Raw genomic sequence first — 12,751 nt, forward strand, 5'->3', positions numbered from 1 at the left:
GTTTGAACTGAAAGGACTTTCTGCTTTTATTTTCATAAATAAAAAGATACCAAAAGATTGGTATCTTTTCTAAGAACCCACACAAAACAACAAAGGATGCAACTCAGATTAAAAAAAAAAAAGTCAACTTTTTTTTTTTTTTTTTTTTTTAATGTTTCATGATTGTGGGATCCTTTACTTTTATAGTAACACCATTGTTCAACAAATAGCACTCTGGTACATGACCTTTCCATTGACTGGTTAGGTTTAATTTCCATGAGGTTTCTCTGTAACGGATTTCTGCAATATTTTAAAACAGGGTCATAAGCCTTATTAAATTAGATGTTCTAAAATACTTATTAGTTACTTATTGCCACATAACAAAATTGCCCACAAACTTAGTGGTTTCCAACATCACATTTATTATTTTATACTTTGTGTGGATCAGAAATCTAAGTATGGCTTAACTGAGTCCTCAGTTTAAGGGTCTCCCAAAAAGCTGCTCAGTAAGGTGTTACCTAGGGCCATATTCTCAGAAAAAAAAGCTTGAGTAGGGAAAAATCTGCTTCCAAACTCACTTGAAGTAGTTGGTAGGATTCCGTTCCTTAAAGGCGTTTGGCCTGAGAATTTCTTTTCCTGCTGCCGGTTGGCCAGAGGCCACCCTCAATTCCTTGTCATATGTACCTCTTCAACTTGATTCATCAGAGGAAGCACACGGGAAGAACAAGAGAGAGAGAGAGTGCCATTAAAATAGAAGCTACAGTCTTTTATAACCTAATCTAAGGAGTTACGTTTTTGCAGTATTCTAATCATTAGAAGCAATCACTAGGTCCTGCTCATGCAATGGTGTGGATACATAGATACCAAAAGGCAGGGATATTTGGGAGACATTTTGGAAGGATACCTGTTACCCTGTAAAACCATTTTGTATATTACTGTAAATTATACTACTATGCCATGCTTAAAATAAGTTTTTCAGAATAAAAACTACTTTTGCTTATTTAAAAAAATGATAGGGGCACCTGGGTGGTTCAGTCAGTTAAGGGTCTGACTCGTGATGTTGGCTCAGGTTTGTGAGATCGAGCTCTGTGCTGATGGTGCAGAGCCTGCTGGAGATTCTCTCTCTCCCTTTCTCTATGCCCCTCCCCTGCTCAAATACACACACACTCTCTCTCTCACAATGAATAAGTAAACTTAAAAAAAAATTAAATGATATAAATGTGAATAGGTTTAACAAAACAATTGGATGGTTGCTAGTACAGTGTTTTTCTTGTAAGAAATAAATATGGACATATTCTAATAATATGGGAGGCAGGTGATTATGCATGTTTTTCTCCTGAATGATGTATGTGTTATCTACCATACAAGTAGAAAATTGCTGATATCACCACCATTTGCTCAGTAATCATTTGCTCAGAATGACAACGTAATTTTTCAAGATTTCAGAGTTTCTGAGAGCTTTCCAATTTTGTTATATTCTAGAATTTCATTCTTGCATTTTAGAACATTAAAGGGCGCCTGGGCGGCTTAGTCAGTTAAGCGTCCAACTTCAGCTCAGGTCATGATCTCATGGTTCATGGATTCGAGCCCAACATCGGGCTCTGTGCTGACAGCTCAGAGCCTGGAGCCTGTTTCAGATTCTGTCTCCTTCTCTCTCTCTGCCCCTCCCCCGCTCTCACTGTGTCTCTCTCAAAAATAAATAAAACATTAAAAAAAAGAGAGAGAGAATTTTAGGACATTGAACTGCTTTTTTAAACTAAAAATGATAATATTTATCCTTATTTCCAACATTTTAATTATTTTCCCAACATCCATTCATTGACGTGAATGAACCGCCCCCACCCCCACCACTTTGCCACTTACATACTCTGGACTGAATGTGCCATGTGTTAAGAAATTTTTTTCAGACTATTTTATTATATGTAACTATCTAATTAAAGCACATCCCAAATTATTACTTATGGCTGTAATTGGCTTTGATTCCTCTTCAGGGCTTGCCCAGGGCAGCCAGCTAAGCAGAGGAATATAAACTTTTAGATTTGCATCTTATTTCTTGCTTCATTAATTTCATTAACTTCCAAACTGATGAATTCTTAGAATTAAAATGTCATTTACATTTAATATCCAAAATCACTTTCTTTGCATTTAAACCTTTTAATTGTATTTTTGGGTTCTAGTTCTAAATTGTGTTTGTCAAAGTCTTAATTAGATTTATGTCATAGGATACAGAAGTTAACTGAACAGTAACAAGCTCGAATGAGAAGGTTTTCTTTAGAAGGACTTGGAAAGTGGCTTAAAATATTTGTTATGCAACATAGATTTTCTATACTCTGTAACTAAAGTTGTGTGTCTAAGACGGGTGAATGGTGTACATGGGTAACTATTGATTTATATGGAAAGATCAAATCTGGACACCTGAAGAAGAGACCTTTCTTTTTTCCAACAAGTACAGACTGTGTGGGATTTGTATGGAGTCTCATTTAGTAAGAGAAGATTTTATTTCGCTGTTTACTTACAACAGTGACAAATGGTGGCCAGAAGGAAAAGCAAAGTATGTAATCAATCTTAACACCTTTGTTGTTTTCTTGAGAGAAAAATAACCAAAAAAAAATTTTAAAAAGCCAATTAAAGAAAAAAAATCTGTTTATGTTATTGATGACGATGGTGATGGTGATAATGACATCAGTGATAATAAAAACAATGAAAGCTATCATTGCTACTCTTTAAAAGGACACTAAAAATTAGGTATTAGCATCACAGTCTCATAGATGAGGATATGTGAGGTTTACAGAGGACAAAGATTTTGCCTAAATTGACACTTCTAAAAAATGTCAGAATAATATTCAAATCCATTTCAGTTTCTTTAAAGTCTGGGAACTTCTCAGACTTTATGCTGCTCATCCTGAAGACACTCAATGCCGGTGGTAGTCACATGGAGTTCAATTGTTTATTCTCTGTACCTGCAATTATATAGAAAGTCCAGTTCCTAAAATCCTCCCTGAAAAGTGCTTGGAACTTATATCCTCACTCTTTTAAAAGAAAGAATTTGATGTTTTAAAGCACAAATACAACTCTACTAGCAGACACTATAAGTCTACATAGTGTGGACATGTTTAAAAAAAGGATAAACATACTGTGAACATTCAAAGAGTAGCAAATTTTTTCTTATTAAAAAAAAGTTAAACTAGGTAGTGAATCATAGACTGCAGCTCCTGTCACCTGACTTAAATTCCAAGTCTCAACAAAATTCATCAAAGTATGAGTACACTCATTCAGACCACACATCCCCGGATGGACGCTTACTGGCATTATTATGATTTTAACATGTGCTGACTTGGTTCTTGCCAAGAGAAGACATTAAGAGCATGAGATTCAGAATCACACAAACATGGGACAAATCCCAGCTTTGCCAGTGGCCATGTGACTTTATATTTAACTTCTTAATATTCCTTTTTTTTTTTTTTTTTTTTTTACATAGAGGGGTTAACTAGAATGGACCTCATTGTGTTATTGTGCACAGTAAATGAATAATGTGCTGTGTAAATGGGCATTATCTTACTATTATCTTCCTTGATATTGATGTCAGAAGACTACCAACTTTGGTTTAGAATATGACCAGATGAGATTACTTTTTGGTGGCTCTCATTTATTTACTGAACTTTATTTATTTGAGATCAGTCCTTTGCCTTGTTCTTTGCTAGGCACTGATATGGAAGGGGAATAAAATACCCACTCTCTCCCTCCAGCCATATTCCTTTGTCATCCTTACTCCCAATGGCCTACTGGCTTGACATTTGAGTGGGGCTTAACAAGAAGCCAGAATATCAAAAGACTGTTGGAGATTAAGACTGTTTCTTTTTTCTTCTCCTTCTTACAATCTAAAAACTTTGAAATGGGGATGGACGTGATCCTCTTTAGAAATCATTCTGGCTACTGTAAATGAGATGTGGGGCAGAGTGCCCATGGACACATACATCAGTAAAGATTCTAAGGCAGGAGTCCAAGGAAGAGATTACAGTAGGCTTGGCAATGTCAGTGACAGTGGAGATGGAGAGAAGGTGATAAACTTGACATAGAGAAGCAAGGCAAATTGGCAGATCTTCTAATAGATTAGATATGTGAGCACAAGTAGAGGGAAGAAAATAAGGATGAATTAATGCTGACTTGGGGAAGAGGGACTAAGGTTAAATTAGCTTTGCATGGGAAAACCAAGAGATCAGCTTAGGACATGCTGAATTTGCGATGTTTATAGTATATATCCAAGCACAGATGTCAGTGAGGTGTTGGCTAGAAGAAAATGGAATTCCTAAGAGGAGTTTGCACTGACATATAAATTTTGGAATTTTTATTAGGGTGATTAGTTAAAAGTCCGTGGAAACAATAAGAGGCATTGTACCAAGCCTTCAGAAAATTCAGCATTATCAAGGTCAGATAAAGAAGAGGGCAACGTTTGAGAGGTATCTAGCAGAGTGTCTAGTACATATTTAAATGTAAATAAAAGGTCTTTAATAGTAATAATTTAGAACTATATTTGTGCTCACCTCAGATATCCATACAAGATGAATACTATGCTAAAAAGTAAAGCAGATAAATGTATCTCGAATATTTTAACCATTTGTAGTTACCCCCACTGAGTTATAGTTGTGTTTGTAGATTACATTAATGATTCCATTGATCTGCTAATTGAGTTTTGACTTATGTTAATTTTCCCATCTTTTATTTCCTAGAGATTGGTTACTTGTACTTTGTGCTACTTTTAGTACCTACACCACAGTAGAGTTTTCTGAGCCAAATACCTCTTTTTGTGATTTAGCTGGGCAAGAAAGAGAACATTACAGTGATGATAAGAAATATATGGGGTGACCTTCTCTTTCTTTCTTCCCCCTGCCTTCTGATTTCCAGCTCTCTGAATGCTTTCATTTGGAATGTAAATCTGCTTTTTAACAAAGGCACCTTTGATTAAGTTCTATAAGTTCTTGGGTGAAATTTCAACCAACTCTCAAGGTCTTTGGTAAATTTTTACATTATTCAGTTTTTCAGCTGTCTTCAACCTTACTAAAGGCGAAATCCTTATGAATCCTACATTTTTCTGTTTGGGATACTCTGTCACTTGCTCTTCATTTTTGTACCTATATTTTAAGTCTAGGTGCTTCCCCCTACCCTCTATTTTTTTTTTTTTTTAAGATCTAGAATATTTTGAAGAAGAGTATTTATTTTGGTAAGTCTATGAATGAAGAAACGTAATTAGTGTTCAGAATTGTATTCTTGCCCATAATTTCTAGATCTATTCATTAATGTCCTATTTGAAGATATTTCTGTCATATTTTAAACTGCATGACTGACAGAGAAACTTGGATATAACAGAGTTTTCCGACGCTGAATATAGATGACATGGAGCATTTGCTCAGAGGTCTTAGAACACAGATGTCTCAGCTGTCATCTTGGGCCAGATCCTCACTTGTTTTGCCAAATGCACATATCAATTAAATGGAGTCAGAACTTTCTGCAATATTACATTCACATTCTGGCTTACTGAATACATTGACATTAACATTTTTGGGTTGGTTTGTGTTTTTCCCTTTGAATTATCTAGGCATCCTGTCAGTCATTGTTTTTTTGTTTGTTTGTTTTGATTGACTTTATCCATCTTTTAAAACTAACACAACTTTTTCATACATCCCAGAGTTTATTTTAGTCCACCATTAAGTTATACTGATACAAGATTAGTTTTAGAGAAAATAAGGAATGCTAGAAAGAATATCATTACCCAAGCCACACTGAACTGGTTTTGTGCTTTTTCTTTGCACCATCCAGTTGGTGAACTTGGGCAAGTTTTTAAAAAATTATTTTTATTATTTTGTTTTAGTTACTAGTCTAGTCTATCTGTAATAAAAAGAAAATATTAAACTCTACAGAAAAATTAGTTGGAAATATTAATATAAATGAAAAGATACAAACTTGCCTTACCTGACACGGAGTAGATGCTTAATAAATGATAGTTTTTATTGTTATGGAATTTTGGACATTTTGGAGACTGGGGCAGATTTTCTAGGTTGATTGACCAAATCTTCATTCCAGCCTCTTTCTCTAATGAACTATGGTTCCTAGACTCCCTTGTAGCTAGGATTCTTAGAATGAATATGTTCTACTGGGCAGACGTATACACGTGAGACATAGGAAGTGAACAGCATGAGTCTGGGGAGACCAAGGCTTCTGGAAAACATGTCACCAAACAGGCTTGGTTATTCTAAATCTAGAAGTGATGACATTAGTTTCTTGATGTAGCAGCTTTCTAATCACAGTAAGATGGTGTGGTCTAAAGCATGGGTTAGTAGCATATCTCTTAGCAGATATATTAATAATATGTATTATATATATGTATATGTGTGTGTATATATACATACACACACATATACATATATATAATATTCCTTAATGAATGCTTTCTAACTCTGTCGCCAGAATAGATTCTCTTTCCATAACAACTAACCATACCGTAATAACTTATATATGATGAAAAAATAAAATCCCTGATTTATTTAAGCCACTGTTTTTTTGTTTGTTGTGAGGGTGGGTTCTGTTACTTCAGTTAAACTTTATAATTAGATAAAAGTCATGCTCAAGGGATAGAACTTGCCACATGGAATTGATTCAAGGAGCACATGGTGAAGAGGATATTAAGTGCCAGACATTGCAGAATAGAAAGCTAGTACACTTGTTACACGGTTGGTAAAATATTTGGTACCCTGTCACCTACTATACCTTTGAAAACAAACTACATTACCAAGGGGGACTAAAAAAAAAAAAGAAAAGAAAAGAAAAGAAAGAATCAAAATGTTGAGTTAATTGGCTTCTGTCTGTCAATATCTTCAGTACTATAGACACCATCATACTTTCAAATTCTTATTTTCTTTTTCAATACAAATATTCAATTGACCCAGCATCATTTATTAAGTGTCACCATTTCCCCTATCACACTGCAGTGTCACCTTGTGTTACCTCAAGGGACAGACTATGTGTGGGTTTGCTAGGTATTTCCTTTGTGTTCCATTGTTTTATAAGTACATTTTATTGCTAACATTACAGTCTTAATTTTGGTGCTTTGTAAGTCTTTTTATGTAGTAGTGTTTACTCTCCTTTAAGATTGGTATATTATATTGAGCCTATTCATTTCATATAAACCTTAGATTTAGATTCTTAATTTCCAGAATCAATTAATTAATTAATTTTTGAGGGAAAAATGTTGTCTGAGATTGCCATGAATCTATAGTTAAGTTTGAACCATAAGAACTGACGTTTTTAAAATACTGATTGTTCTAAACTGAGCAATAGAATTCCCATTTACTGAAATAAAAAAAATATATATCACAACAATGTTTTGTAGCTTTTTCTATATAGGTCTTACCCATCTTTTATTATATTCATTCCTAGGTATTTGATGATTTCCTTGATGGAAATCATGTCATTTCTCAGATTTCATATTCTAATTGTTTCTAGCACATAGAAATACAATTCACTTTTATATATTGATCTTGTATCTAATGGCTGTTAATTTTCTAATTCTAATAGTTTTTCCTAAGATGCTTTTGCATTTTCTAAGCTTACAGTCATATCTCCTGTATCAAATATTCATATCAAATTAACAGCTATATTTCTTTGTTTTTATACCTAATAATTTATATATCTTTTTGTTACTTTATTGCTGTCAAGCGGTAAAATGTTGAAAGGTGCATCGATAGTGAATATTTTTGGTCATTTCTTATCTTGAGGGGAAATCATTTACTGTTTCAATTAATTCTGAATTTTATAGAAGGCTTTTTTCTAGACACTTTAACAGAATAAGGAATTGTTCTTCCATTTCTACTTTTCTAAGATTTTAAAAAATCATACATACATAGGTCTACAATTTTTATTACAATTCTGCATTAAGATGATCATACATTTTTTTCTTCTTTATTCCATTAACATAATGCAGTAGGCAGAACGGTGGTGCCCCCAGAAAGTACAAATATGTTGTTACATGGCTAAAGAGACATTGCAGATATAATTAAGGTTATATAACTTAAAATAGAGAGATTATCCAAATGATCTCTATCTAACACATGGACACTTAAATGCAGAGAACATTCCCTGGCTGGGGAAGTAAGAACGACTCAGCCTGTCATTTTCTGATGGTGGCCACACAGAAAGCATGATGAGGCACACCAGCAGCCTCTAGGACTAGGCCCTGGTTGACAGCAAGGAAACAGGAGCTTAAGTTCCACAACTGCAAAGAACTAAATGTAACCAAGAGCTTGAATGAATTTGAAAGTGGATTTATCTCCAGACCGTCTGGAAAAGAACAATGCCCAACATTGTGATTTTAGCTCATGCCAAGCAGAGGACCCAGATGGATTATACTGTGCCTGCTCCTCTGACATATAGAACTATGAATGATAAATCAGTATTGTTTTCTGCCACTGATTTTGTCATAATTATTATGAAAACAAACAATATTATGAAAGCTTTCACACGTAGTAAAATAAATGGACTGTTTTTTAAATTTTAAACCAATGTGCATTTCTGAGTTAAGTCCAAATTATTTGTGATGTATTATCCTTTGTATGTATTGCTGGATTTAATTTGCTATTACTTTGTGATTTTGGTGTCTATAGTCATGCTATAGATAATGGCTCGATCTCCATAATTTTTCTTTTTTGGTTAACATTTTTATCAAATTTTGATATCAAGGTTATTCTGCTCCCATAAAATGAGCTGAGGAGTTTGAAAATGTTCCCACCTTTTTTATTCTCTACGGGTTTGTATCATATTGGTATTTTTTTCTTTCTTATTTGTTTAGAGGAATTCATAAATGAAGCCATTGTGCTGTGGAGAGTTTCTTTGTAGAAAGAGTTTTAATAACAAATTCAATTTCTTTAATTGATATAGAATATCCAATTGTTTTATTTCTTTTGTGTCTATTTCAGTTAAGGTTTATTTTTATTATTTTTTAGAGAGAGAGAGAGAGTGCACACAAGTGGGAAGAGGGACAGAGGGAGGGAAGGAGAGAGAGAGAGAGAGAGAAAGAGAGAGAATTAGAGAGAGAATTAGAGAGAATCCAAAGCAGACTCCACGCTCAGCACAGAGCTCAATGTGGGGCTTGATTCCACGACTCTGGGACCAACACCTGAGCTGAAATCAACAGTCAGATGCTAAACCAACTGAACCACCCGGGTGCCCAAGGTTTTTGTTTGTGTTTTTGTTTTTAATTGTCAATTTCATCTAAATTTTAAAGTAGAATTACATTAAGTTGAATATTTAAATTTTAAATTTTGGGAGGATCTCCCATTTCCCATTCCTGAAATGGACTAATTTTTGTTTGTCTCTTTTCTCTTTTATTTGTTTTCCTAAGGACTAATCCATCTTATTACTAATTTTGAAGAACAAACTTTCACCCTTGTTAATTTTTTCCTATTGTGTGTTCTACTTAATTTCCTCTTTCATCTGCATCATTTCTTTCTACTTCCTCTTGCTTTGATGTTCTTTTCTAATTTGAGATAGAAACTTAACTCATTGATTATTACCCTTTTTTTATGTCTAACATTAATTTAAAGCTAAAAGTTGCCTTTAAATATGGCTTTCCTTTTTGCATCTCACACATTTTAATTTGTATGTTATATAGGAAGGGACATTCCTGGATTCCCTGCAATAAATAGTGGTGACTTTATGCAGGACTGTGTCACTCCCCTGGAACAAAAATGTAGTGGCCTGAGTGCCCAGGTACTAGACTCATAGCCGTATGTCAACAATTCAAAAAGATAGACTGTGATTGCATGTTCCCATTAGAGTAAATACTACAGTGTGCTGGCAGCCAGAGAGACTAGAAAAGGGACTTGCAAACATCTGTTCAATGGAACTGAGATGCAGAAAGGGAACTTAGAAAGCCATAAGGCAGATTCCTGACAGATGTGGTCCTTGTAGGTCATCATGTTTACCAATCCTGGCCTTGGGAAATCCAAGCAAGGCTGCGGTCCAGGGTAGAGACTGGACATAATTTGCACCCAGTGCCTTATGTGACAAAATTGCAGCCATCTCCCAGTTCATGTCTGCATGTCTCAGAGTTTGAGTGTTATACACCCAGAAAGATGCTTTGGTACTTGGTTTGTTTGTGACAAATAAGTATCCATTGGCTGCTTTTCTTCACAATCTCTTTTTTCTCCCTGTATGTTTGCATGTTGAGATAGGGGATGAATTGGTTTTTGGACAGGAAAGGAATTCAATGCTAGGGCTAATGTACAGACATGAATTTATCATGAAGTTACTAAAAACCTAAGGGATTTCAGTTAAGGGAGAGTTCAGGCAATATATTCACATGGCCAGTTTTTTTTAAATTATAAAAAGAAGATATTTTAACTGTAATCAGTTTTAGAAGCTTATAAATACCACTATCATAAGAGATAATATTTATTAACTTCCTAACTTACCCGTAATTTTTTTAATCCTTTTGACTTCATACTCTAGATTTATCCCTGCTAACATGCTTGATTGTCTAGAAGCTACGATTTCTCCATCTAAAAAAGTTTTGTGCTAAGATCCAAGCAAAATTTCAAACACTTCATTAAGAGAGGATAATGCAGTTTTAGTTAAATTATGAGTAATACCTTTGAATATACAGTGTCGTTAGACAGGACCCTGCCAAGATTAGCAAGAGGTGACACAGATTGACATTTATTAACATGTTCACATTCCTTGCTATTTTCTTTCCCCACCCCCACCCTCAAGGAGTTTTGCCTACACAACAGCTACCCCACCCCCCAAAAAAACTCTGAAAATAATCCCTAAATTGGGTAAATTAAGGTATTTCAGGATTGTCCCCTTGATGTTGTCTCTATTGCTGTTCTTTTTATAGTTCTCCACCGACACTTGTTCATACAGTAAACCAGGATGACTTTCGCCTGGGGAAATCGCATGACACTTTATTGAATTTCAGAACTAACACAATGGGAGATTCACAAAGTCTGAACCTCTCACTTTTGTCCTCAAGTGTGAGGGGGTGGCTAAATATTTATTACAGGCTTATGTTCTATGTGACTTTGTCTTTATATGTGATCATATACAGAGCACTCCTTTCTTTTATCTTTCCAAGTCACAGCCAGATAATGGATAATATGTCAGATACCTGGTTACCATATACCTTTCCCAAGTCCATTCTCTTCCTATACCTTCTCAATGGAAGAATGGTATGATTGTAGGAAAAAAACACACAGGGGATTTCAGATTTTGTGAAGGTAAGCAAGTACATATTAACACATATAGTCTTTGATAAGTATGCAAGTTAAAAGTGTGCTGTTACATGTAATCTTAATATCTATGGAAAATCATCCAGATCTGATTTGCCAGTCCTAGCAAAAGATATTTAGTCTATGTCTAAAAACAAAAACAAAAAAACAAACAAAAAAAAAAAAGAAAAAAGAAAGGAAAAGAAAAAAAAGGCAGGAGAGAAGAAATATGTGAATATAAGACATGCAAGCTGGGAGTTGTGGATAGAGATTTTTACAGAGAAGCTTTTGAAGTGAGAAATGAGAGAGGTATTGGGGTATGGGAGGTCTGTCAAAAGTAGAGGAAAATGAAAAGAAATTTAAAAACCATCGCTCTGGGCTATTTGTCACCTTCGTGATGTTTTAAGAAGTACAAGTCATATAAAGGGCTTGAATTATTATGAATTTGTTCTGTTTTCATGGGCTGTGTCATTTTAACTGCAACACTGCCCTGGGTTTGAACTGTGTGGGTCAGGGCTACAGAAGTATTTGTATGCATTAAATTTATAACTTCCCTATGTATCAGGGAAATTTTGCCCTGTGATGTACTATTAGGTTTTCACAGGGTACTCCTTTTAGCCACTTTTCTTAGTGGTGTACTTATTAACTTCTACACATGTTTCCAATTTTCCCATGAGCCCTCCTATGCACACATTTAATAAAATTAGCCCTTACATACTCAGGTTTTATCTTTAGAATTTTTTGCAAGAATACACAGTAGGCAGGTTATTATTGTTCTGGAACTTACGTTCTAATGTTATTTATAACGTTTCTAAAGTGGAGATTTTAATTAATTGGCTACTCCAGCAACTGAGGAAGTCAGGCTTCTCTCATAGCTACTGGTTACTGAGAGAGTCTAATTCATTTTTACCACTATCCAATGGGATCATGCAGATTTATTTCTAAAAAACATAATAAAGTGGAAAAAAAAATCCCATCTTCGTTATTTCATGAGAAACTGTTGGAGGAAAAGAAAAGATCCCATAAGCAAGGGGATAATATATAGCCTAAGCTATCTTTCCAAATAATTGATCCTCAGCCATCAGCCTAATATGAAAGCCACTGCTGGACCAGTACTGCCCAGCACCTCTCTTATCTCAAAGAGAAATCAACAGAGATCAAATTGTTTTAGTTTGGTTCCTCCAAAAAGCAGGCCTGGAATCAAGGATATGGATACATGTATTTCATTTGGATGTGATTCAAAGAAGACATGGAGTGGTGGAATAAAGATGAGCTCAAACTCTCTGGACACTTTTCTCTTTCACTAGCTTTATGATTGTTTAATGTGGGCTGGGGAATGACTGCTTTGACCAAAGAGTAGAGCAGGAATGTATGATAGAAGTGATGCCGCATAATTACTCAGACTAAATACAAGAATCTTTGCTGCTTTTGTCCCAGTATTTTGGAACAGTACCTCTGGGGACCCCAGGTCAGCAAATAAGAAGTCAAAAGTACACAGGGACTGCTATGGTGGA

The 12,751-nt window shown here is 34.9% G+C and overlaps 1 long non-coding RNA gene across 1 annotated transcript in view; it reads right to left on the reverse strand.

The window, feature by feature from the left end:
• Positions 1-447: 447 nt before the first annotated feature.
• The window catches only part of LOC132673514 (uncharacterized), a 69,999-nt gene continuing 57,695 nt past the window's right edge, over positions 448-12,751 (reverse strand). The window contains exon 4 of the long non-coding RNA XR_009608087.1: positions 448-671. This is a non-coding gene — a long non-coding RNA (uncharacterized LOC132673514). The remainder of the gene's footprint in view (positions 672-12,751) is intronic.

This window comes from Panthera onca, chromosome C1, assembly GCF_046562875.1.
Source record: "Panthera onca isolate mPanOnc1 chromosome C1, mPanOnc1 haplotype 2, whole genome shotgun sequence".
Taxonomy (NCBI): Eukaryota; Metazoa; Chordata; class Mammalia; order Carnivora; family Felidae; genus Panthera; species Panthera onca.